General features: G+C 43.0%; 1 long non-coding RNA gene across 1 annotated transcript; it reads left to right on the top strand.

The window, feature by feature from the left end:
- The first annotated feature begins 5,451 nt into the window (after window positions 1-5,451).
- Window positions 5,452-5,770, top strand: LOC115193418 (uncharacterized). Its single transcript, XR_003878170.1, has 2 exons — window positions 5,452-5,573; window positions 5,727-5,770. It is a non-coding gene; the product is annotated as an uncharacterized LOC115193418 (long non-coding RNA).
- Window positions 5,771-5,972: the final 202 nt, after the last annotated feature.

Here is a 5,972-nt window from a genome sequence, read left to right as displayed (position 1 = left end):
GCCCCCCAAAGAAATGCCACCCCACACCATGACTGACCCACCGCCAAACCGGTCATGCTGGAGGATGTTGCAGGCAGCAGAACGTTCTCCACGGCGTCTCCAGACTCGTCTGACGTCTGTCACATGTGCTCAGTGTGAACCTGCTTTCATCTGTGAAGAGCACAGGGCACCAGGGGCGAATTTGCCAATCTTGGTGTTCTCTGGCAAATGCCAAACGTCCTGCACGGTGTTGGGCTGTAAGCACAACCCCCACCTGTGGACGTCGGGCCCTCATACCACCCTCATGGAGTCTGTTTCTGACCGTTTGAGCAGACACATGCACATTTGTGGCCTGCTGGAGGTCATTTTGCAGGGCTCTGGCAGTGCTCCTTCTGCTCCTCCTTGCACAAAGGCGGAGGTAGCGGTCCTGCTGCTGGGTTGTTGCCCTCCTACGGCCTCCTCCACGTCTCCTGATGTACTGGCCTGTCTCTTGGTAGCGCTTCCATGCTCTGGACACTACGCTGACAGACACAGCAAACCTTCTTGCTACAGCTCGCATTGATGTGCCATCCTGGATGAGCTGCACTATCTGAGCCACTTGTGTGGGTTGTAGACTCCGTCTCATGCTACCACTAGAGTGAAAGCACCACCAGCATTCAAAAGTGACCAAAACATCAGCCAGGAAGCATAGGAACTGAGAAGTGGTCTGTGGTCACCACCTGCAGACCACTCCTTTATTGGGGGTGTCTTGCTAATTGCCTTTAAGCAGTGTATATGCTACTCCTCTGCAGTGGCATGTATTCATGCTTACCAAGGGAAGCCAGACTTCCTAACAAAATTGACCAAGAAAAAAAGAAAAAAGATATCAAATTATTTCTCTTTCGTCTCGTTGTGTTTCATAATTTTCAATTCGCCAGAGGCTGAATGTATCTCACCAGAAAAGGCATCTGAGCGAGTGAAACAGTGCCCCTTTGTCTCTGTATGTGTAGGCCATCTTTCTGATGCTGTCTGGTCTAAAAGAGTATGAAATTGTTGACGCCCGTAGCATTGAATGCATGGAAGCCAGCGAGCATTTGGCCTCCCTTGATAATATTTGGGATAAAATAATAGCCAATCAGCGTTGAGCTAAATTTTGTGAGTTTAGCTGTGAATGGTCCTGGGGCACCAAAACAAAGTGTCAAGGGAAGCCAGTTTGGATTTGGCATGGAGAGCATATATCACTGACATAAACTCGCTGTGCATCTCGTTGTGTTGTTGTCCTCCAGTGGCTATCTAGCTAGCTAAAATTAGCACTTTCCTAAATTAGCCATGGATGGAGATAGGGATTAGGACTTGTGGTTTACTTAATTCTTCATATTGGCCAATGATTATAACAGCAATTCTTATCCAACAATAAATGTATACATTGTGCCCCTGGCCTGAGAGGATGGAAGTTCAATATGTAGCTAGATGTAGAAGGCTAATGTTAACTAGCTAACGCTAGCCATGAAAGGAAGTTAGGTTAACGAGCAAGCATTTTAGCCAGGTAGCCTAGGACAACAACAAAAATGTTAAGGTGTGTACCGTATGACAGAGTGATAGACCGTTTCTTCAACATGAAAGAGAGGAGGATGTCATTGGCATTTCTCTACAAGTAGGGTGAGTCAACATGTTTTTCTACTTGCACGAATGCGCACACACACACAGAAATCAGAACAATGCATGGACAGCCACATTCTACTTAGTCGATGACTGATCTAAATAGTTTTTGGTGTCTTTTTGTTGTCACTTTGTTAGACTAAGCAGAGGTGATTTGATGATGTTCAAATTGAAATGGTGCTGGAATAGTGGTGTCAGCTCCTGTTTTCTTTGCAACTTGCAGTAACTCTCTGTGGTTCTAAATCAATAGTTGTTTAGTGAAAATGTCGGAAACATTAACTTGCTTGATCATGCTGTAGGTCATGTAACTGTTTGTTACATGCAATATCCTTTGTGGCCTTCACCAGACAGAGGTTGGTCTCTGGTTTTGTGATGAAACAAACACTCTAAAAATTAAGGGTTCAACAACTAAGAAGGGTTCAACTCTAAGATCATCAAAGTTCTTTGAAGAACCGTAGGCACTGAAAATGCCCCCCACAAGGTTCTTCCAAGAACCCCATAGGAGGTGGGGTTCATCAAAGAACCTCCTTAGTGCCTGGGGGTTCTTGCAGGAACCTAACTGCCCAACTGAAACATTTTGATTTGAAAAGACAACAGGTGCAGGCACTTAAGTGAAAAATGTAAAGATTTCCTAAATTTAACCTGTTTAGGACAGGGGGCAGTATTTTCACGGACGGATAAAAAACGTACCCGATTTAATCTGGTTATTACTCCTGCCCAGAAACTACAATATGCATATAATTTTATTTGGATAGAAAACACCCTAAAGTTTCTAAAACTGTTTGAATGGTGTCTGTGAGTATAACAGAACTCATATGGCAGGCCAAAACCTGAGAAGATTCTATATGGAAAGTGCCCTGTCTGACCATTTATTGTCCTTCTATAGCCTCTTTATTGAAAATAGAGGATCTCTGCTGTAACGTGACATTTTCTAAGGCTCCCATAGGCTCTCAGAAGGCGCCAGAACGGGGAATGATGACTCTGCAGTCCCTGGGCGAAAAACAGTAGGGGTTTTGGAAAGTGGTCGTTCTGAGAACAATGACACGGGTGCGCGCGTGCATGTGAAGGCTCCATTTTCTATTTTCAGTGTTTGAACGAAAACAAGGTCTCCCGGTCGGAATATTATCGCTATTTTACGAGAAAAATCTCATAAAAATTGATTTTAAACAGCGTTTGACATGCTTCGAAGTACTGGTAATGGAATATTTAGAATTTTTTTGTCACGATATGCGCCGGCGCATCACCCTTCGGATAGTGTCTTGAACGCAAGAACAAAACGCAGCTATTTGGATATAACTATGGATTATTTGGAACCAAAACAACATTGGGTGTTGAAGTAGAAGTCCTGGGAGTGCATTCTGACAAAGAACAGCAAAGGTAATCCAATTTTTCTTATAGTAAATCTGAGTTTGGTGAGTGCCAAACTTGGTGGGTGTCAAAATAGCTAGCCATGATGGCCGGGCTATCTACTCAGAATATTGCAAAATGTGCTTTCACCGAAAAGCTATTTTAAAATCGGACACCGCGATTGCATAAAGGAGTTCTGTATCTATAATTCTTAAAATAATTGTTATGTTTTTTGTGAACGTTTATCGTGAGTAATTTAGTAAATTCACCGGAAGTTTTCGGTGGGTATGCTAGTTCTGAACGTCACATGCTAATGTAAAAAGCTGGTTTTTGATATAAATATGAACTTGATTGAACAAAACATGCGTTGTGTCATCTGATGAAGATCATCAAAGGTTAGTGCTGCATTTAGCTGTGGTTTGGGTTTATGTGACATTATATGCTAGCTTGAAAAATGGGTGTGTGATTATTTCTGGCTGGGTACTCTCCTGACATAATCTAATGTTTTGCTTTCGTTGTAAAGCCTTTTTGAAATCGGACAATGTGGTTAGATAAAGGAGAGTCTTGTCTTTAAAATGTTGTAAAATAGTCATATGTTTGAAAAATTGAAGTTTTTGGATTTTTGAGGAGTTTGTAATTCGCGCCACGCTCTATCATTGGATATTGGCGAGGCGTTCCACTAGCGGCACATCTAGATGTAAGAGGTTTTAAGGTAAGGTTTGTCACTTGTATGAACTAAATTGATATTGTTTTATGTTGATGCCATCTATCTTTTCTTATTTGTGCAAATCTTTCTAAAACAGAAAATGGACACAATTCAATGGATAACAATCAACAAAGAGGTAAGAATATGTAGGCTATAAGAATATGTTGAAGGCTAGCTGTATTGGGTGCAGATGACTGAACTGCTCACTTTTGTGTCTGTGTCTGTAGGTATACAGACGAGGAGGCATACAAAGATATGTCAATTGGTATTGGTATGTTATGCAGATCAGATTTACCATCCTCCTCCCTTACCTCTTCAATGAATATCCCATAAGCCTCTACATTATGGACAAGGTATGTGAATGAAAACCATTATCAAAACAGTTTTTTTTCATTCACATTCACCACAAAAACCAAGGTATTAGTTTTGTTGTCTGCATGTTTTGTTAATCATCTGTATAATGACTATTTTTGGGATTCACAGACTTCACCCTCCCTACACCTCTGATGAATATAACAGGAAACCTGTTCGATCACCATGCACTGCAAAATCATTCTGGCTATGGATACGGACCCTAACCCTTTGCCAGTAAAATCATAATAAATACTGAGAACTAAAATATTGCGTTATTGTTATGTGTATTATTGTTATTAATGTGATTTGACCAATGTGATTGGACCACCCTTAAAGGTTATTTGAGGATCCATTAAAAGGGGTTATTTGAAGAACTTAACTTATAGGGGTTCCTCCACAGTTTCAATTTGAAGAAGCATTAGAGTATTCTCTAGGAACCGTTTCTTTTAAGAATGAAGGTGTGGTTGAATTATGTCTTCTCATTGTCTCGGCCTTAGGCCTTTATATCACGATCACAAGGCATATGAACTAACAGGGTTAAAGAGCAAACATTGCAGTTATCAAAACACATAGGTTGTAATATGACTTTTTTTTTTATGGCTTGGCTTCCCAAGTGGTTTTACCCATGGACCGCTACGGCTGCTCTGTGTCAGTCCGTCTGTCTGTCTGTGTAAACCCCACAGTGTGTAAGTTCCTGACGGCAGAGTTGCAGGCAGCCCTGGAGAAGACGGGCTGGTCCAAGGAGGTGCTGTAGATGGGAGTGGTGCTGGACACGGTGAAACGCGGACGCAATATCAAATAAAACACCTCGTAGGTGACCTCCGGGATGGTGGGTTAAAGTGACACTCCTCTCCTTCAGCTGGTGGTCTGATAAAACAGGATGGGTCATCTGTCCTTTCAAATCAGAGCGAATGAAGGGAAGGTTTTAAGGAGAGGAAGACACTTTAGGTTATGGAGAGGAAGAGGCAACAGGCAAATCTCTCCTTGAGCTCGGCTCTCTTGTCGTAACCTTAAAATCCTCCTTCAGTAAAAATCTAAATCGCTGGAGGACGTTTTGATGTGATTTGACCACTCATTATGTAGCACACCTGAGTCAACTAATTGTCTGTGTATGTTTCAGGGTACCTCTGAAGAACATGGTGCATAAGGGGGTGAAGGTGGAGCTGGCCTATGAAGTCTGTGACGAACCCTAGGTGGAGGTGTCCAACATGAAGAAACAAGTACATACCCGTGTGTGTGTACCAGTGGAGGCTGGTGGGAGGAGCTATAGGAGGGCGGGCTCATTGTAGGGGCTGGAATGGAATAAAAGGAACAGAGTCAAACGTGGTTTCCATATGTTTGATACCATTCCATTAATTCCATTCCACCCATTACAATGAGCCCATCCTCCTATAGCTCCTCCCACCAGCCTCCACTGGTGTGCACACATTGACATACAGCCCTACTAGAGCAGCATGAGGAGGTTGTTGAGGACTGGTACTTCCACCATCTGAAGGAGCGGCTGAACACTTCCTGTGTGAGACGCACATCCTCAAGACCTCCGAGCAAGGTCAGACACACACTATAACATGCACACACTTGCAAAGCAAACTCACGCCTAATGCCCACACTCACTCAAGCAGACACTTGAATAGAGGCAAACACAACATAGCTTCACATGAGTTCACGGAGAGTTCAACACTGAGCCCTCTATCTCTTTCAGAATGTCTACGGGAGGTTTGGAAGGGTGACATGGGAACGAAGGGATTGAAAGAGGAGATAGCACGCAAAGGAGAGGGAAGAGGAAAGACAGACGATGCAGGAGAACTGTGAAATCACCCAAAATGACTGAGTGAAAGTCTCGCTATCAGGATTAACCCCTTCCTCCGTCCCATATGGTAATGAAATCTGTGGATTGGGGCATAGTTTGAAAGCATGGAGCGTAGATGCAATGTTACATTCAACAGAA

The sequence above is a fragment of the Salmo trutta genome, chromosome 5 (assembly GCF_901001165.1).
Source record: "Salmo trutta chromosome 5, fSalTru1.1, whole genome shotgun sequence".
NCBI classification, from domain to species: domain Eukaryota; kingdom Metazoa; phylum Chordata; class Actinopteri; order Salmoniformes; family Salmonidae; genus Salmo; species Salmo trutta.
Note: the sequence above shows the minus strand (reverse complement) of the source record. Positions and strands in the feature narration are given on the sequence as shown.